Source organism: Macaca mulatta, chromosome 8 (assembly GCF_049350105.2).
Source record: "Macaca mulatta isolate MMU2019108-1 chromosome 8, T2T-MMU8v2.0, whole genome shotgun sequence".
Lineage (NCBI taxonomy): Eukaryota > Metazoa > Chordata > Mammalia > Primates > Cercopithecidae > Macaca > Macaca mulatta.
This window is the reverse complement of record NC_133413.1, coordinates 92,388,862-92,410,396: the sequence shown is the minus strand read 5'-3', so window position 1 is coordinate 92,410,396 and position 21,535 is coordinate 92,388,862. Positions and strand designations below refer to the sequence as shown.

Genomic DNA, 21,535 nt, shown 5'->3' with positions numbered 1-21,535 from the left:
TGGATTCAGTCAGTGGAAAGCACCAACAGGATAGGAGGAAAAGTAGATCAGGGTATTTTTTTCCCCTTGGTTCCTTCTCTGCTGGTTTACCAGGAGTTGGTGGCATCCCTCTATTTAAGGCATCATTTTCCATACAACTACATTGTTTAGATTCCAAAAATCTTTTCCTCCCCATGCCTCTTCAGGCCTAAGGTGGTAGCAGGCACTATCTATTGATAACCCAAGAGCGATGTCCATCCTTGTTGGCTTCCCTACACTGTGTCCACATCAGTGTAAAAACTCCCTTTGTTAAACTCAACTGCCCAGTTTGAGTGTACCATCTGCTTCCTACTAGGACCTGGTGGATACAACTTGAAAGAGAAATTGAGTTTAAAACCTCTCCCTAGGAATTTGATAATAGGAAAGGGGTTGTATTGTATGATTTGTCATTTGCTGTCTTTGAAGAACTTCTGATAGGCCATTTTGGGTATGTAGCTGAACATATTTGGGATGTCAAGTAGCATATAAGTAAACTTCAATCTTGGGTACATGGTGGTCTTGGAGGACTTAATTTAATTGCTTCTCACTGTGACCTATTGTAAGCCTCTGTATGTAAAATCCACAGGGCCTACCAGTGGTCCCAGTAGGTACTGAAAGGAGCAATGACTAGTATTTTCAGAGCAGCCTCAAAGAAGTGGAGGAAGGAAGGGTCATCCTGAGAGGCTGCTGCTTCCCTTTACCAGGGCACGTTCATACCTTTGGTTGAACAAAGATTTAATAGTTAAGCCCAATGGATTAAGACAGCAAAAGAAATTTTGATAGTGACAGCTGTTTACTGCCCACTCCTGATGTTTTCTTTGATGCAGAGGGAATCCCATTTGTAAAATATTCTTGTCCTCTATCCACCCCCTCACTCATCAATTCCTCGAGAGACTTATATGACAGGTGAGTCTGGAAGGGGAAACTGGGTATGCAAATCCCTGTCTGCATTTTTTTTTTTTTTTTTTTTGAGACAGTCTCACTCTGTCACCCAGGCTGGAGTGCAGTGATGCGATCTCAGCTCACTGCAACCTCCGCCTCCGGGGCTCAAGCGATTCTTATGCCTCAGCCTCCCAAGTAGTTGGGACTACAGGCATGCGCCACCACGCCTGGCTAACTTTTTTGTATTTTTAGTAGAGACGGGGTTTCACCATGTTGGCCAGTCTGGTCTCAAACTCCTGACCTCAGGTCATCCATCCACCTCGACCTCCCAAAGTGTTGGGAATACAGGCGTGAGCCACCGTGCCCAGCCTGCTCTTTCCATTTTCTTAGGAAGACCCTGCCTACAACGATTGGACAGTCAGCTCAGCTCCAGCCAGATTCCTGCCTCTTGGTTTATGGCATGTATGTATGCAGGAGAGGACGGCTTCCTTAGTCCAGACAGCTATAACTTGGTGAGAAAATTTGCGTAATTGCACAATCCAGTATTCAAAAATAGACTTGTCTGCAAATACAGGGCACATTCTGAATACTAGCTTTACATGGGATAAAGGTAATATTCAGACTTCCAGCTGCCTTGCTTCTTGGGGAAAAGAGGTAATATTTATTTTTCCTCCCAGTGATCCCCAACAAATACTAATTTAAAATTCCCTCAAATTAAATTCCATACTTTTCAGTATAATATTCCATACTTTTCAGTATAATATTCTTAATAAAATAAAAAATATCAACTTATCACCAAAACTAAGTTGTGATTTAATTACTTATTTTAAAAACCAAAAATACTATCATGCCCAGAAAAAATGCAAAGCCTTAAAATTCTATAGCAGTCAGTGAAATAAAGAAAAATAGTTTTGCTATTGTTTGGAAGATTTCAATATATTTAACTAAAATAAATATGTACATTTTAAAAACTATTAAATTATAACAAATGGTAAAAAAATTCATTTAGAGTTATCTTTTCCATCTTTTCATCATTTTCTGTTTCTGCTCCTTTATCCTCAGTGTATGAAACAGAGGTCAAAATCTGAGAATACATCTCTGTGGCTAACTGTAAGTGCTGATGATGGTGTCTGGTAAAAGAGCTGCTGACACCAGGTCAGCATGAATGATAGAAGGAAACATTGCACTCATAAAAGAGCAAGACCTTCCTGGTTTTGTGTCATGTTTGATATCCAAAGGGGCACATACAGAAAGTATTGGTTGGCAAAGATATATTATTATGTGAACACTATCACAGTTGAAAGAGGAAAATGTATACTTGAGAGAAATAGTTTTGTATTAAACAATTGAGGTTTTGCCAGAACATGCCACTGAAGTTTTACTGACAGATATGTTCAGAGAAAGATAATGTTCAGGTGGAGGTGGGGAGAGGGGTGGATTTCCTAACGCCAATCACCATGGTAAGCCCAGCACCAGTCTTGGTGATTTTGTGACACATATCTCTTGTGGATTTCACTTTCCAATGAAACCTTCCTTTCACCAAGGTCTGTGCTGCCCTGTGCTTGAGGTCAACAGTATAAGACCAACTTGTCCCAGGAGGGAAGTTGTTACAACATAAGTAGCACAGGCCAGAAGGAGAATGCATGGAGTAGATCAGTAAGCTACATGGCTCTGCCAAGAGAACTTGAGTTCTCTTGAAGATTCATGGCAAGTTGTTCTATGTGTGAACCACTGTGTAAAAATGAAACAATACTTGAGGGAGGAATAGATATTTCATAAGCCGAGAGTGTTTCGTGTTACCGTACTAACACTCATCAACCACAGAAAATTTTATTTAGCACAGTCTCTGCAACAGGAAACTTGCCCTAGCAAGTTCCCCAAAGGAAATAACTGTCCTGAAGGACAATATAGTAGAGGATACAGATTATATATATTATATGTATATATGTATATATATTTTTTTTTTTCTGAGGCTTGAGTCTTGCTCTATCGCCCAGGCTGGGTGCAGTGGCACGATCTCGGCTCACTGCCACCTCCGCCTCCCAGGTTCAAGCAATTCTCGTGTTTCAGCCTCCCGAGTAGCTGGGATTACAGGTGCCCACCATCACACCTGGCTAATTTTTGTATTTTTAATAGAGACGGGGGTCTCACCATGTTGGCCAGACTGGTCTCAAACTTCTGACTTCAAGTGATCCATCCTGGCCTCGGCCTCCCAAAGTGCTGGGATTACAGGCGTGAGCCACTATGCCTGGCCACAGATCCTATCTATGAAAAGACAAATAATGAAGTACCAGACATTTGTAACAAGGTGATGATGAATAAAGTTAAATACCGAAGTTTGCAAAACTATAATGATGTTAGGCTCTTATGATTATCTAATCAAGGATATAGAACCAGACCACATCTTTAGGGAATAGGGTAGAGTATCTCCAAAAAGGAGCATTTTTCCTATTGTCAATGATCCTAAAAGGGGTTAAACCAGAGAATGTGAGCGGAGAGCTGGATTATAGAGGAAACTTGCCTCTTTCTAAGAAGCACCCTTTGATGAATGAAAAAAATCTGAGAATTATGGAGTGGTTCAAATGGTAGGGTTTGAGCTGTCCCTGGTCAGAGGAGAAAGGCTGAAAACAAGGCAAAAAACAAGCTTATAAGTTACCATTGTATTAGTCCATTCTCATGCTGCTAATAAAGACATGCAAAGCTGGGTAATTTATAAAGGAAAGAGATTTAATTGACTCACAGTTAAACAGGTCTGGGGAAGCCTAAGAAAACTTACAATCCTGGCAGAAGGGAAAGCAAACACATCCTTCTTCACACGATGGCAGCAAGGAGAAGTACAGAGCAAAAGGGTGGAAAAAAATCCCCTTATAAAACCGCCAGATCTCATGAGAACTCACTCACTATCACGAAAACAGATGGGGGAAACCACCCCCATGATTCAATTGTCTCCACCTGGTCCCTCTCATGACATGTGGGGATTATGGGAACTACAATTCAAGATGAGATTTAGATGAGTACACAGCCGACCCATGTCACTACAGATGTGGGCATATTTAGGGGCAATGGTTGTTAGGAATTCTCTGATATAAACACTTCTTTTATCCATGATGCTTCATTAAAGCCTAAACAAATAGTATAATGGTCTCAGTTGTGTTGTGGATAATTAAGAAAGGCCTGCTATTTGCATTTTGGGAAGGAATGATACAAGTGAGAAAAGTTTCTTCTCTCTAGACCCTGGAAAAGCATGTGAGCGTGAGGGTGGGGAGGAGAGAGTTAGAGTCAGTGGAATTGGCCAATGCAGCCGCACCAGGTGGAGTGGTCCTCTACTAAAGATCAGCGGACAAGAAGACAGAAGCATGAGGATCAAACGAAGAAGCTTGAACAGGAGAAACGGAAGGGTTTGTGCTGGACCAGATGAGAACCAGTACTCTGAGAATAGCCAGAAACAGCTAAGGTTCATTTTGATGACTCACTTCCTGATAATTAAGTTGATGGGATATTTGCCATAATAATTTGCATACAAAGATAAAGTTTGCCTTGATTTGGTAATAACAGGTTTGATCACTTACGGTTCCATTATTCATAGGGTAACCATCTGTCCCTCTGCCCAGGTCAGACTCAATCTATGCCTGTTATTTCAGTGTAATAGTCAATAGTACTCACTTTCCATATCCACAGTCCCAGCCTGAACAATGAAAATAATGTGGTCAACCTACCTAAGCACCGCATCAAAGACACAGAGAAGAAACCCACAAGTTCAGAAGAGGAGTTATCGCTGAAGGATAAAAGATATTACATCCTTCACTGAAGGATGAAATATGTCTTGAAGGAAGGGAGGGCTTAAACAAAGAGAAAAAAGTAATGATTTTATAGGAAAAATGAATGGTTTTTAAAAGTAAACTCAATGAGGCATACCTGCCATTTTTTGCTAATATACATTGAATTCTTACCATGTACCATGCACAATTTTGTGTTTTTACATGTATTACCACTTTTACTCTGTAAAATAATCCTACAGAGTAAATATTATTACTAGTTTTTAGTGTGGCATAATTTTTTAGTTAAATAGAGTCAATTTAACAAATGTATAAAAAGTATGCAGTGAGGAGATAGCAAAGCAAAAATTAAACATAAGCACCCTGACTCCTCTGCAATAGCCTGACTATCAGGGAATAATGACCGGATATATTTTGTTAAAGTTTTTGATGAAAAAAATTGTAGTAGATAAAGTTGCCAAGATGAATGAAAGGGTATTTTATACTATTTGTAGTTTATTCCTTAAACAGTGTGGAGCTGATGAAAAGTTTTGAGAAACTGATTTGAGCAAGGCTATTTTTGGAAGATTTACATTTGAAAGCAGCATACAGAAAGAATCTGAATTAGAATCATAAGGTTGTTTTTAATCATATTGGTTTATCACCTCAAATTTATTGTTTTACCCCTTTTCTACTCATTGTTATAAACTTATGTGACAACTTTAGGAATTCTTTGCAACTAAGACTTGTGGAGAATAAGATTAACAGCCAAAACACAGAAAGAAAAGTGACCATAAAGAGAGGGTACATATGTGTATTTACACACACACATATTTTTTGTTTAGAGATACGTACTTAAAACGAAGCTCCAAAGCTCGATGTGAAAGCCTGTAGAAGAGGGTTGGGTTGAAGATGAAAGGAGAAACAAACACTAGGGCTAGAAACAAGATCAGTATTTCAGGAAAGATTAAGTCTGCTTTTTAGTACAATGAGGCTCAAAGGGTAGAATTTGAAGTTCTGGTTCAAAACAAAGAAAATATTTCAAACAACCACAATTTAAGGATGAATTGACTTGACATGATTCTATGAGCATTTAATCCCCAAATTCCTCTTTTCTAAATATTCAATCTATAGAACGTTATACAAAAATAGAAAAGGATAGCTAACACGGTATATATGCAGAAGATAGTATGTGTTCAGTAGAAGGAAGAGCAGCATGCACTGTGTATGTGCCATAGGTAGACTGATAAGAGATATTAATAGATTGGCAGATCAATCGATAGATATTTTAACTAGATAGATGGATCAATAGACAGGGAAGTAAGTATTATTACATTATTTTACCAAATTTCCCAGTTTCCAAAATGTGGAAGTCATGATCAAGATAACTCCATGAGTTGAAAAGCTATGCCTCAATAATATTTGCATGGTCCATGTACTGGTAAATGGGAAAAGCAAAATGATTGAAGGCTTTAGGAATTATTTCTAACATCTGGATTTGGACAATTAGTATTTGTTCATGAGGTTATAAATTGGTACTTTTTCACATTATTAAAAAGTCTAGTGACTACTGGAGTTTAGGGAGATCATTTTCCCTAAAAGTTAAAAAATAAATGGTTGAAAGTATTTCTTCTCCCAGATGGCAAATGATGGCATCTTTATAAAAGCATCAATATTTGGGACACTCAGTGTCCAATGTAGTATTTCATTCATGTTCTGGGATTGTGTTTTTAGTAGTATGTATGTTATGAAAATATAGATTATATTTCTAAAAACTGAAATTACATTCAAGTTATAAATTTAATAATTAATTTCCTGAAACTTTTATGAAAATAAACCCATAAAATCGTAAACATTTTACCCTAAATATTTATGTAATATTTTATGTATTTTTATAGTTTAACTTCCTTTGCCTAGGTAGTTTACATATCATGGTGGCCCAAATGAAAATTCTGGTAAAGAATCAGATACCTGGCCAGTTGCGGTGGCTCATGCCTGTAATCCTGATACTTTGGGAGGCCAAGGCAGGCAGATTACTTGCGACCAGCCTGGGCAACATGGCAAAACCCTGTCTGTACAAAAAAAAAAAAAAAAAAAAAACCCCACAAAAATTAGCTGGGTGTGGTGGCACATGCCTATAGTCCCAGCTAATCAGAAGACTGAGGTGGGAGAATTGCTTGAGCCCACGAAGTCAAGGCTGCAGTGAGCCAAGATCACGCCACTACACTCCAACCTGGGCAATAGGATGAAACACTATCTCAAAAAAAAATAAAAAATAAAAAATTAAAAATTAAAAAAAATCCAGACACCTATCTTCTAATGTCTATATGTATATTATTTTGAGGAAATAAATGAATTCTGCAGATAAACAATACAAATATTTTCCCTTTTTAAATCATTTATTTTAGCAGAAAGACAATTGAAGTTTTTTTACTTGTATTTTTGTTATATAATGAGGTCATTATTTCCAGAGAATAATTCCTCCTTCCAATTGCCTGAAACCACTGTCATAATAATTTGATTTAGATTGGAAAGAAACAATCATAGTCTCTTTTCAATTAAGAGACATACTTTATTTTCCAATTCATCCATTTTCCTCATCTTCTCTAAAACTCATTACAACCTAAACAATTTCATTCATCCCAAACAACTTCTGAAAACACAATCAAGGGTTACAGTATAATTGTGAAGTTTTAATGTTGTCCCTTATCTTTTTCTTGGGAAAATGTATATTAACAGGTAGAAACTCCAGCTTTTTTTTTTTTCTTTTTGAGATGGAGTCTCACACTGTCGCCCAGGCTGGAGTGGAAACTCCAGCATTTTAAAGTAGTTCTGTAAAGGAGTACATTGGCTATGAAAATAAAATATAGAAAAACCATAGCTTTTTTCTAGATATAACACTATTACATATATTTTGGAACACCCGAATATATCAAGAAACAATGATTATTGTTATGCCAAAGTATATTTTTACCAAGTAAAAGAAAACATTCATGATCCACCAACTGAGGACAAACAAACCTTTTATGACCTAGAACTTGGAGACTGGATCTTTTGGAAATGACACCAGAGAAAGACTGCTCTTGAACCCCACTGGAAGGGACCATCCCAAGTTCTTCTCACCAGCCACACTGTAGCAAAATTTTAGGGTCTTGAGTATTAGGTCTACATTTCTTAATTGAAGAGAATCTTTCCAAACTCTTGGGACTGTACTCCTATTGGAGACCTCAAGGTAAAACTTACCAGAGAGGTTTCTCCTCAGAATCAGACAACATCCTAGGTGTGGACAGCTTTTCCAAGGTCACAGATCAAAATTTTTCTCCTCTGTCATCATGCAACCTTTGTTATTTTTCCAGTTTGCCCTGTGTTTCTTTTCTGCTTATGTGTGGCAAGCTAATGTGATAATTAAGGCTTCTGTGATAATCAACAGCTTCTACAGAGAAATGCACTAAATGTTGGATATGTCATGTTAAACCTAAATCCTTACATGATTTTAGAGATCCTTAAGTTTACCCTGTAACAAATTTCACCATTATTTTCAGTGTGACTATTTATTCAAATTTCACGTCTGGTGCTTTCTATAAGGTGAGGCTTTTAGAGTCACATAATCAAGTTCCATGTTTAAATCCAACTGTTTAGATCTAACAATAGGTAAGACCCATAGTGAGGGTTTTGTAGTTAAAGTATGCCAGAAACTTAATAAGAAAACCAAAGGAGAAATAATTTGAAAGTTTATAGACAAATTTATAACCCCAATTCCTTAATTGTCAGTGGCTTCTAATCATGCAATAATGAGGTCGGGAGTTCGAGACCAGTCTGACCAACATGGAGAAACTCCATCTCTACTAAAAATACAAAATTAGCCGGGCATGGTGGCACATGCCTGTCATTCCAGCTACTGGGGAAGCTGAGGCAGGAGAATTGCTTGAACCTGAACCTGGGAGGTGGAGGTTGCTGTGAGCCGAGATCACACCATTGCACTCTAGGTTGAGCAACGAGAGTGAAACTCCGTGAAAGAAAGAAAGAAAGAAAGAAAGAAAGAAAGAAAGAAAGAAAGAAAGAAAGAAAGAGAGAAAGAGAGAGAGAGAGAGAGAAAGAAAGAAAGAGAAAGAAAGAAAGAAAGAAAGAAAGAAAGAAAGAAAGAAAGAAAGAAAGAAAGAAAGAAAGAAAGAAAGAGAAAGAAAGAAAGAAAGAAAGAAAGAAAGAAAGAAAGAGAAAGAAAGAAAGAAAGAGAAGGAAGGAAGGAAGGAAGGAAGGAAGGAAGGAAGGAAGGAAGGAAGGAAGGAAGGAAGGAAGGAAGGAAGGAAGGAGAAAGAAAGAAAAAGAAGCCTTGGATAAATATTACTAGTATTGCTTCCCTACTGGTGACCCCTAACACACAGGCATCCCACAGGGAACTACCTATTGTGTCCTTCCAGGAGATATTTTATATGTGGAGCATTTAATCATCAACTACATGCATGGACAACTTTATATCTCAATAAGTGGAAAATAAGAGGCCAATGTGGATTAGAAATTCTAACAGTACCATTGTCACTCCATATCCAATTGGAAACTAAATATTGATCTACAACTCTTAATTTGCTCTATAAAATAAAGAGGAATTTGTCAGCAGTCATAAATCTCTCATGTAGAGAGATTTTGAGATTTAGAGAGCATTTTTGGTGGAATACTCCTTCCCTGGCTTGGCATAAATGTAAGTAAAGATATGATTAAAATTCTGTCTTAAACATTAGCTACTATATCTGACTCAACTGCAAAGGCTTAGTTGCCCAGCAAACTTTTAAAATCCTCCTGCTAAGATTTTTTTAGATAACAGCATTGCTTTGGACTGCCTGTTGGCTGAACTGGGGCGGGGTGGGTGGGGAGGCTGGCAGAAGGTGGAGGGTGATGGCTAAGATCTCTTGCTGCATGCACTTAGATACATGTGTCTTGTAGGACAGCAGCTCCATTGTAAGAAATCAACAAACAAGCTACTTGGTTAAAACAAGTAGATTCATCTTCTGGCTTATTTTTTAAAATTTGTCTGATTTTAATTTGTTTAGTTTATGAGAGTTCCTATTAGAAGTGTACTTCACTCTCTTGCCATTATTCTCTGATAGTTTTCACAGCAGTATTCCTGGTGCACTGTATTTTCTCAAGAGTCTTAATGCTTGTATGCAGCTATCCACACTGCATCACAGGGTCCCACTCCAGTTACAGCAACAAAAACACAAAGAAAACAAAAAGAATCACTCGACTGGCCTGACATGATAACTTGCGAATTCCGTACCGAGACCAAACAAGTTCAATATGATGGTGACAAAGAGCTGCTGTATAACTCACAAAAACAAAAGCTCTTTGGGATTCTTTCAGTAATTTTAAAGAGCATGAAATGGTCCTGAAATCCAAAGTTTGAGAACCACTGTTCTAAGAATAATCTGTAAACTGAGAGCTGGTGAAAGGAAAATAATTAAGACTGGAGGTTGGATGAGAGAGGTGGTTTTAGAGGAAGAAGAGTTCTGAGGAATGGAAAAGAAGCAGGAACCACAGAGAGTTTTTGTTAGTGAGGAGTAACAGCATGACCCATTGTTTTCTCTTTCTCTCATTTTCATTCCAATTCATTCCTGCTTCTTGTGCTATGCTTCTTGCTATCTATGATATTTAGATTCCAAATCTCCCTGCTATATTTCCATGCCAGTACCTACATCATTATCACCTATCCTGACCCCATCCCCCACCATTACCAGCCAAGCACTGATATCAAATGAAATTTGGAGACCGGGAATGAAGGAAACTAGATAGGGTAGGAGAAGGGAAGGGCAGATAGTAATATGCTGAATTAACCTCAGCACTTCCAGCAAGTTTTCAAAGCGCCCGTGGAGAAAGGAAAAGAGAAAGATAGCTCTACAACGGTGTGGCTATTTATTCTTGAGTGGATATTATGAATACTCATTAAAATTGCAAACTTCCCACCACATTCAATTAAATGGGAAAGTTTTATGAAAAACTTAAAAATTTTGAATTAATTTGAAAAAGAAAAGTTTAGTTAGTTGCCAAAGCATAAGAAAAGAAATGAAGAAAAATTGCAAAGGTATCAATGGTACAATTGAACCAAAAATGAAATTTAATATTCTTGATTATTCATACAGGATTACAATTGAAGTTATGTAAATACATTGAAATATACAATATAAGCTTTATTAAAATTAAATATCAAAAAATCTAATTGAATATACTTATTAAGTTTTCATTTTTAAGGCCCACGTTAGTGCTGAAACTGAGAGTATTATGAGGCAACTGGGGCCTCTTAAATACAAATGAAATTACATTTTAAATATAAACTAGTGGATGAGTTTATTATCATTATTATTTAAAATATAAATTCATTGGTGGATGTAACATCTGCTGCATGTGTTACTCTAGGGTTTCTTAAATTCTCAATAAGTGACTTTGAATAATATTTGCTGTTAAAATCAACACTATATATCTCAGAAATCATTTTATCTGACTTGTATACAATATCAATACTTTTTGCTATTCAATAATTTTTTCTTTAAAAATACACAAATGTGAAATGCTAACTTTTGCCACAAGGTGGCTCTTCATAGACTCTAACTGTATCATCTAAGCAGCTCTTTTTAAAAATTTCCGTAAAGACTGTATTATCTCCTAAATGTTCTTTTAAAGTGAGTATTATTGATATAAAACAAGTTTTGGGAATAGAGGAAAAATCTAAGATAAATAGTTGGATTCTTTCAATGATTTCTGGTGACTGTGTGTGAGACACACACACACACACACACAGAGAGAGAGAGAGAGAGAGAGAGACTGCCATTATAATGTATTTATTTAGAAGATAGCCAGGCTCTTGAGTTACTGTAGCAGAATGTGGTACCTCCTAAGGAAAGCAGCTCCTAAATGAAAGGCACCCTGAACAGGTACTTTGATCACTTACTTGGCAATCCATGATTGCTTTTTCTTCACTTGTATAGGAGCATATCTCCCATTCAATATCCAATGAAGGATGACATATGAAATCATTCACTTAAGGAGTGGCTTTACTAGCATTAGATGAAAGCCCCAAATACAAAGTGTTTATCCGTTAAACAAATGTATATTGGTCTAGCCTATATTCTAGACAGTACAATAGATAGACAGCTCAGCATAGTGGTTAAGAACATAGACCCTGGAGCCAAACTGTCAGCCCTTCAATAGTGATTACACTTATTATTATCAGTGTGGTCTTAGTAAAATACTTAACTTATTACACCTAGATTTCCTTATATGTTAAATAGGTATAATAATATAAGATTGTCATGAGGATTAAAAAACTGAGTAGAAGTAAGGGCTATAGAATAATGCTCGCTATATTTAAGTGTTTCGTACGTGGTAGCTATTATTACTAGGTGCTGTAGTGGATTTAAATCATATAGGCAAATTCCTTGACACGCCATCCATCAAAAGTCTAATTCCCATTTACTCAGATGTGAGCTGGCCTTAGTGAAGCATTCCTAATGAATAGAATGCAAGGACTTCCAAGGCCAATGAGAAAAAGTGATACAACTTCAATATGTTCTTCCGTGTCTCTTAGGATACCCGCCCTTGGGACCCAGACACTGCTATGAGAAAACAAGGGACTAGCTCCCACTTATGTATGAGACTATGTGGTAGGCAGTTTCTGTTCCTGCATTAATTCACTTAGGATTATAGCGTCCAGCTCCATCCATGTTGCTGCAAAGGACATGATTTTGTTCTTTTTATGGCCATGTAATATTCCAAAGTGTATATATACCATATTTTCTTTATCCAATCCACTATTGATGGGCACCTAGGTTGATTCCATTTGCTATTAAAAATAGTGTGGCAATGAATATACCAGTGAATGTGGTTTATTTGGTATAATTTATTTATATATACCTATTTTCCTTTAGGTATATATCCAAGAATGGAATTAATGGGTTAAATGGGGGTTGTTTTAAATTCATTTTAATTTTAATTTCAATTTCATTTTCTTTGTGGCTATTGTAAATGAGATCATGTTCTTGATTAGACTCTCAGCCTAGACATTACTTGTGAATAGAAATGCTACTGATTTTTGTACATTGCTTTTGTATCCTGAAACGTTGCTAAAATTGTTAATCAGTTCTAGTAGCCTTTTGTCAGAGTCTTTAGGGTTTTCTAGGTATAGAATCATATCATCAGTGAAGACAGATAGTTTAATTTCTTCTTTTACTACTTGGATGCCTTCTTTCTCTTGCCTGATTGCAGTAGCTAGGATTTCCAATATTATGTTGAATAAGACTGGTGAGAGTGGGCATCCTTGACATGTTCCAGTTTTCAAGGGAAATATAGCTTTGCCTCATTCAGTATAATGTGGGCTGGGGGGATTTCATAAACGACTCTTATTATTTTCAGGTATGTTCCTTTGATGCCTAGTCTATTGAGGGTTCTATTATAAAATGATATTGAATTTTATCCAAAGCATTTTTTTGCATCCATTGAGATGATCGCATTGTTCTTTTAATTCTGATTATGTGGTGAATCACACTTATTGATTTGGTTATTTTGAATCAGCCTTGCATCCCAGGAATAAGGCCTAATTGATCATGGTGTATTAACTTTATGATGTGCTGTTGGATTTGGTTTGCTAATATTATGTGGAGGACTTTTGCATGTATGTTCATCGGGGATATTGGCATGAAGTTTTGTTTTACTGTGTGTGTCTCTACCAGATTTTAGGATTAGGCTGATGCTGGTTTCATAAAATAGGTTAAGGAGGAGCCCGTTTTGCTCAATTTTTTGGAATGCTTTTAGTAGTATTGATATGAGCTCTTCTTTGTACATCTGGTAAAATTCAGCTATGAATTAATCTGGTCCAGGGGTGGTTTGGTTGGTAGGTATTTTATTACTGATTCAATTTCAGAGCTTAATATTGGTCTATTCAGGGCTTCAGTCTCTTCCTGATTCCATCTTGGTGGATCACATATTTCCATCTAGGTTGTCTTACTTGTGTGCATAAAGTTATTCACAGTATTCTCTGAGAATCTTTTGCATTTCTGCAGGATTGTTTGTAATGTCATCTTTGTCATTTCTGATTGTATTTATTTGGATCTTCCCTTTCTTTTTCTTTGTTAAGCTAGCTATTGTTCTATCAACCTTGTTTGTTTCTTCAAGAAATCAACTCTTGGTTTCATTGATCTTTCACGCAGATTTTTGCATCTCAATTCCATTCAGTTCTTCTCTGATTTCAGTTATTTCTTTTCCTCTGATAGCTTTGGAGTTGGTTTGTTCATTTTTCTCTGGTTCCTTTAGGTGCAAAGTTACACTGTTAATTTGAGATCTTTATAACTTCTTGATGAAGGTGTTTAGCATCATAAGCTTTCCTCTTAACACTGCTTTAGCTCATCACAGAGATTTTGGTAAGTTGTTTCCCTATTTTCATTAACTTCAAAAAACTTTTTGATTTTTGTCTTAATTTTGAGTTTCACCCAGGAGTTATTAATTAGCAAATTATTTAATTTCCATGTATTTGTGTAGTTTTGAGAGATTTTCTTGATATTGATTTGTATTTTTGTACTGTGATCTGAGAGTGTGCTTGGTATGATTTCAATTTTTTTAATGTATTTATTTATTTAGACAGAGTCTCGCTCTGTTGCCCAGGCTGGAGTGCAGTGGCACAATCTGGGCTCAGTGCAACCTCCACCTCCCAAGTTCAGGTGGTTCTCATTCCTCAGCCTCCCCAGTAGCTGCGATTACAGGTGCAAAAAAAAAACAAATGTATTTTTACTAGAGACGGGGTTTCACCATTTTGGCCAGGCTGGTGTTAAACTTTTGACCTGAAGTTGATCCACCTACCTCAGCCTCCCAAAGTGCTGGGATTACAGGTGTGAGCCACTGTGCCTGGCCAATTTTTTTTTTTTTTAATTCAGAGACTGACAAAGAATGTGGTAAATCTTATAATATGTTCTGTGTGCAGGTGAGAAGAATGTATCTGTGGTTGTTGGATACAATGTTCTGTAGATGTCTATTAAGTCCCATTGGTCAAGTGTCAAGTTTAAATCCAGAGTTTGTTAGTTTTCTACCTTGATGATCTATCCAATGTTGTCAGTGGGGTGTTAAAGTTCCTCCAGTATTATTGCGTGATTATCTAAGTCTTTTTGTAGGCCAAGAAGAACTTGTTTTATGAACCTGGGTGCTCCAATGTTGGATGTGTATAAATTTAGGATAATTAAGTCTTCTTGTTGGAATGTACCCTTTGTCATTACGTAATGCACTTCTTTGTCCTTAATTTTTATTGGTTTATAATCTGTTTTATCTGATATAAAAATAGTGACTCCTGGCCAGCTGCGGTGGCTCACATCTGTAATCCCAGCACTTTGGGAGGCTGAGGTGTGTGGATCACGAGGTCAAGAGATCAAGAGCATCCTGGCCAATATGGTGAAACCCCGTCTCTTCTAAAAATACAAAAAATTAGCTGGGCATGGTGGCAGGTGCCTGTAGTCCCAGCTACTCAGGAGGCTGAGGCAGGAGAATCACTTGAACCCAGGAGGCAGAGATTGCACTGAGCCGAGATTGCACCACTACATTCCAGCCTGGTGACCGAGCGAGATTCTATCTTAAAAAAAAAAAAAAGAATAGTGACTCCTGCTCTTTGCTCATTTATTTCCATTTGCATGGTAGATCCTTCTCCATTACTTTACTTTGAGCCTGTAGGTGTCATTACATGTGAGATGGATCTCCTGAAGATAATAGATGGCTGGGTCTTGTCTTTATCCAGCTTGCTACCCTAAGCCTTTTAAGTGAGGCAATTAGCCCATTTACATTCAAGGTTAATATTGATATGTGAACTTTTGATCCTGTCATTTTGTTGTTAGCTGGTTGTTATGCAGAGTTGATTGGATAATTCCTTTATAGTGCCTGTAAGTTATGTCCTTAAGTGTCTTTTTGAGGTAGCAAGTGTCATTCTTTTGATTTCATATTTGGTATACCATTGAGGACTTAATGTGAGGCTGGTCTAGTTGAAATTATCCCCTGAGCATTTGCTTGTCTGAGAAAGATTTTATTTCTCCTTCACTTATGAATTTTAGTTTAGCAGGATATAAAACTCTTGGTTAGAATTTCTTTTAAGGACACTGAAAGTAGGCCCCCATCTCTTCTGGCTTGTACAGTTTCTGGTGACAGGTCTTCTGCCAGCCTGATGGGTTTCCATCTGTACAGGAATTGACCCTTATCTCAAGCTGCCTTTTAGATTTTTTTCTTTTGTATTGCCCTTGGTGAGTCTGATGACTATGTGCCTTGGGGATTGTCTCCTTGTATAGTGTATAGTTAGGGTTCTCTGTTTCTTGGAATTGCATGCCAACTCTCTAGCAAGATTAGATAAATTTTCATCAACTCTATACTCAAATATATTTTCCAAGTTTCTTATTCTCTCTCCTTTTCTCTCAGGAATGCCAATGAGTCATAGATTTTGTCTCTTTACATAATCCCATACTTCTTGGAGGTTTTGTTCATTGTTCATTTTTTAAAATTCTTTTTTGTCTGAGTCGATCTGAAGAACCAGTCTTTAAGCTCAGATTCTTTCCCCAGATTGGTTTATTATGCTGTTAATACTTCCAATTGTATTATAAAATTCTTGTAGTGAATTTTTCAACTCTAGAGGTTCAGTTTGGTTTTCTCTTAAAATAGCTATTTTGTATTTCAACTCTTGTATTATTTAACTGGATGCTTTGGATTTCTTGGATTGGGTTTCCACTTCCTTCTGATCTCAATAAGCTTCCTTTCTGCCCAGATTCTGAATTCTATATCTGTCATTTTAGACATTTCAATCTCATTAAGAACCATTGCTAGAGAGCTAGTGGACTTTTTGGAGGTAAGGTGACACTCTGGCTTTCTAAATTGTCAAAGTTCTTGTGCTGATTCTTTCTCATCTGGGAGAGTTGATGTTCCTCTAATTGTGATGTAAGTTGAGTATAGTCAGTTGGCTTCATTTCTGGATACTTTCAGAAGGCCAGGGCTCTGTAAAGAATTTTTATATGGGCCGGGCGCGGTGGCTCAAGCCTGTAATCCCAGCACTTTGGGAGGCCGAGACGGGTGGATCACGAGGTCGGGAAATCGAGACCATCCTGGCTAACACGGTGAAACCCCGTCTCTACTAAAAAATACAAAAAACTAGCCGGGCGAGGTGGGGCGCCTGTAGTCCCAGCTACTCGGGAGGCTGAGGCAGGAGAATGGCGTAAACCTGGGAGGCGGAGCTTGCAGTGAGCTGAGATTCGGCCACTGCACTCCAGCCCGGGCGACAGAGCAAGACTCCGTCTCAAAAAAAAAAAAAGAATTTTTATATGTAAGTGAATTCTTGTACTTGGTTTCAACAATGTACATATTAGCCCAGTAATTTTTGGTGTTATAGTTTGAGCTCTGATCCAGTAGATGGTGCTTACAAGTAACGGTTGGTAGCTAGGCTAGTACCTAGTTGTACAGCCTTTTTGGACTTCCTTTCATTCAAAGGCATACTCTCCAGTGTAGAGATGGGAGAGAGATGGCCCCCCAACCAGGTCTGCTTCTTAGCCTTGGGGAAGTCTCCTCCAATCACTGGTGCCACACTTGCATATTTTTTGTTAGGTGTTCTGGGCCATGGGGCTCCCTTGGGCAAGGGCTACAATTGAAAGATAGGCCACACCCTTTCTGGGCCAGTCCTGTGGAGGGAGGTATGCCCCACTCCTGCCGTGTTCTAGAAACCCACAAGTCTTGCCCATCTCAGTGCTCTGAGAGTGAGGACTCCACCCCCACTTAATTGCTGGCCACAGATCTCAGCTTGGTACTCCCAAGCTGCATGCCACAGCTCTGGGGGTACCAGGATGTTCTGTGGCTTGGGGCTCGGCTCCAACTGCACTGGGGAATCTGATGTGCTTTCAGGTCACCAGAAAAGTACTCCGGTGGGGCAGTGGATTCAGGTTGGGCTGCAGAGGCTGTGTTTGGTACCCACTCCTGTGAGGTGGCTAGGTATGGGCCTTGGGAGAGGCTGGTGGGCAGGACGGCTTATGGAACAGACATGTCCCAGTCTCATGAGGCAGCCAGCCCCAGTTTCTCCTGGCTTGGTGGTCAGCTGGAGCCAGAGCCTTCCAGAAAAGGATTGGGAGCTCTGGGGAATGGGTACCTATGACTATGCTTCATCAGAGCTTCCCAGCACTCAAAAACTCCTGGGATCTCTACTGTCCAAAATCCTGTCTCTGCCTTCTCCCAGGGGCAATTCACCTGCCAGCTCACATGCCCTTGGGGATATGGGTTCCCCTGTAGCTAGGATCCCAGATGTCTGCAGTGAGAGTGGCTCACATGCCCATGGGGATACGGGTTCCCCTGTAGCTGGGATCCCAGATGTCTGCAGTGAGAGTGGCTCACATGCCCATGGGGATACGGGTTCCCCTGTAGCTAGGATCCCAGATGTCTGCAGTGAGAATGGCTCACATGCCCATGGAGATATGGGTTCCCCTGTAGCTAGGATCCCAGATGTCTGCAGTGAGAGTGAGCCACCCATCAGTTCCCTCACTCACCACTTTCCCAGGAGCCATTCAAGGCTGGGAGTTAGCCCTCGCATTCAGGTGCCCTATGCAGGGTTCCCAGCTTCCTCTTCCTTCAGCTACAGCTTCAGCATCATCTCTCCATCCACTCTTGGCATTTTCTCTCTGAAGATCTGCCCAAATTATGTTGGTTTACTCAACAATTTGGTCTTTCTTGGAGGGAATGACACCTGCTGGCTGCATCTCATTGGCCATCTTTTCCCCAATCCCCACTAAATATCTTTTGTTGGTGAAAAGAATAAATGAGATAACACATGTAAAGTTAACTAGCTCTGATCTGATACACAATTTCCAACTCCAAGCAAAATTGCCCCTATCTTCTTTATGCTTCTTTATGACCAGATACTCTGTTGAAAGACACATCTGAGCATCTAGAACACTTTTATCATCTTTACTGATTTAAATGCCTTTCTCTACCTAACTGCTGATTGAAGTCAATATGTACAAAGTATTTACTTTTATGTGACCAGCACCTAGAATTATTCTTCACAGACAAAATGTGTTCAGGAAATGTTGGCTGACTGAATGGGGAAACAAACATGGAAACAATTTCAATGCAGTGTGACAAAGACCAAACTCTCTACAAAAGCTAACAGGAACATAGAAGAAGAAATGTCAAGTAAGCTTGGAAAATTTGTGAAACACACACACACACACACACAGAGGATTTAAAATGTAAGCTTTATAAATGGAGGTCTTCAGAGAATAGGAAAGAAACAGCACAGACCAAGGAAAGGAGACATTTCACATTTATGAAAAGTGATTGATCCAGGACCTGGACTAAGAGGAGAGAAAAAGAAAATAAGAATTGATATGGCTAGAGTTGGTAGGCAGGAGCCATATTATAAAGGTCCTTGGGTGCCAGCTGCCAGAATAAAGGGTTTTTCATTTTATCTTCATTGGTAGAGGCTCCAACTTAAATGACTGAAATAATAAAGAATTTTGAGAGATGAATTATAATGCATGTAGGTTTGTGTTCCAGAATCCAGAATGCTCACTTTAGTAGCAAAGTCAAGAAAGGGTATCCAGTGTCTGGGAGATTAATCTGGAGCTAACTGTATGAGTCCAAGGCAATATATGTAAATACCTAAGGTATGTATTTGTGGTGATGCTGGAAGAGAAAATAGTTTTAGCTGATATTTAGAAACCAATCAACAGGGATTGCTTCTGACAGGGGGAAGTAATACAGGTAGGGAAATCTAAGACAATTCCCAAGTTTTTGACTTTGGGTGGCCTGGTAGGCAGCGATATCATCACCAAAGTAGAGAGGAGAGGGAATAGCTAGGTAGAGAGGAGAGGGCACTAAAGAAATGATTACTTTAAAGTACTGATGGAACATTCAGACAGAAACATTCAACCAGCTTTTGGAAATAAGCCTAGGTGGTGTGCTCCTTCCTGTTCTGTTCCACAGAGTGTGCCTATTCTCTTCTAGGGAAGAGAAAACTGGAGGCAGGGGCCAACATTACCGTTTCTCCAGCTGAACTGTTGTGAGTGGGCAGATGATCCTCATCACTAAGCAGCTACAATAAAGTCGGTGATTCTACCAATGGATCACTATAAGGAATAGCCTTCCTCCACCTGTTCTCGATACCACCTAACCTGACTTTCCACAAATAAATACAGATGCCAGCTAAAGGGTAACAAGATCTTTATTGAGAAAGAATTCTTCAAAGCTATCCCAACCTTGCTCTAAAAGCTGCACATCTGTTACCTATTATTTGAGATACCAAATTTTTCTGCCTCTTATCTAGGGCGTACATAGATTCTTACTATTGATCACTCTCATTAGGTCATTAACTCTCCTTGGAGGAAACATTATTGATTGTTTTTCAACATTCATGTTCTATTCTCCCTTCCTAACAGCTTTCAGGTTTTAATTTAGATATCCATATTCGTGCCCATGTAACCTACATATTTTATGTAAAGCTGATTCAGATTCTCCAACCTCAGGGGTAGACTTTGGTTGACCTAAAACAGCAAGCATGATCTATTCCCCTGACCAAAGTCACTGGTGTATTGTTGGGCATGTGACTTAAACAGTTTAGTCAGCATGAATCTCAGGACTCTTGGTTGGCATATTTAGAAAAAAAGTTCTTTCTCACTGGACTAACCAGAGAAACACATATGCTTGATTACTACTGGCAGTCATTCTACATCCATGAGGCTAATTAACCTAACACCACAGAAAGGGGAACAGAAAGTCTCACAATCATCCAAACCTGAAATTTGTCCTATTTCTGGACTTTTCAGAGAATTAAACCAAAAATTTTCTTACTAATGTTTCAGCAAGTTTAAGCCATAGTTTCTATTATTTACAGCCCCAAAGCATACTAATTCAGGATGTGGTATTAAAAGATGAAATGGGCTCAGTGAGAGAGGCAGGGTACAGGGCAATATCTTCTATTGAGTAGTAGGCTATCCTGATTATGAGGTAGAAAAAATAACTGTTGTTTAAACTGTTAACTGCTTTGATGGGGAAGAAATAGCCATACTTTATAAATACTGCATCCTCCAAAAGGGCACACCAGCCTATATTAAGACCTCCTCTAACAGTACCTGGGTGATGTTGGTGATTGGGCCAGTTCTCTGAACTGGCACTCCTCAATACAAATTTTGGAAAATATTGGCAGATTTAACTACTTATGCACTATACTCTTAGGACATGGGGATGCTTAGCAACTTGTATCTTCAGGTTTGTATTTTAGTTATTTCAGGACAACATAGAAATCTCATTTGTCGCCTAGTTGCATAATCTTTATCTCCATGTTTATACGTTTATCTATACTTACAGCCATAGCCATACCTATACCTATATGTATATCCATATACATGCTCATGTCTATATTTATGAACATATATATCCATATTTATGTATATGTCTATGTATAAATATATACATCCAGCTGCATACATAATACAGTTATGCATCACTTAGCAGCAGGTATACATTCTGATAAATGCATCATTACGTGATTTTGTCATTGTGCAAACATAGAGTATACTTACACAAACCTAAATAGCAAGGAGGCTGAGAAAGCAAGTATATGACAATTTACAATTTTATATTGGGAAGTGGGCTCTGACCTCTTACCAAGATACATAGGGCAGAAATTCCCCAGGCACAGCAAAAGATTCAGAGAGTTGGCTACCAATAAGGTCTGTTAGAGAGTTGTTATGTGAGCTTCTGTCACACCTAGACTTGTTACACAACTAGGCTACATGGTATAGCCTATTGCTCCTGTGCTACAAACCTATACAGCATGTCACTGTACTAAATACAGGTAATTGTAGCACTATGGTGTCTGTATATAAAAACATCTCTAA

At 38.4% G+C, this 21,535-nt stretch overlaps 1 long non-coding RNA gene across 1 annotated transcript in view; it reads right to left on the bottom strand.

The window, feature by feature from the left end:
- Positions 1 to 8,663, bottom strand: part of LOC144330618 (uncharacterized) — a 40,309-nt gene extending 31,646 nt beyond the window's left edge. Inside the window, exons 1-2 of the long non-coding RNA XR_013396923.1 lie at positions 8,539 to 8,663; positions 7,677 to 7,786 (exon numbers count right to left, since the gene is read on the bottom strand). This is a non-coding gene — a long non-coding RNA (uncharacterized LOC144330618). The remainder of the gene's footprint in view (positions 1 to 7,676; positions 7,787 to 8,538) is intronic.
- Positions 8,664 to 21,535: the final 12,872 nt, after the last annotated feature.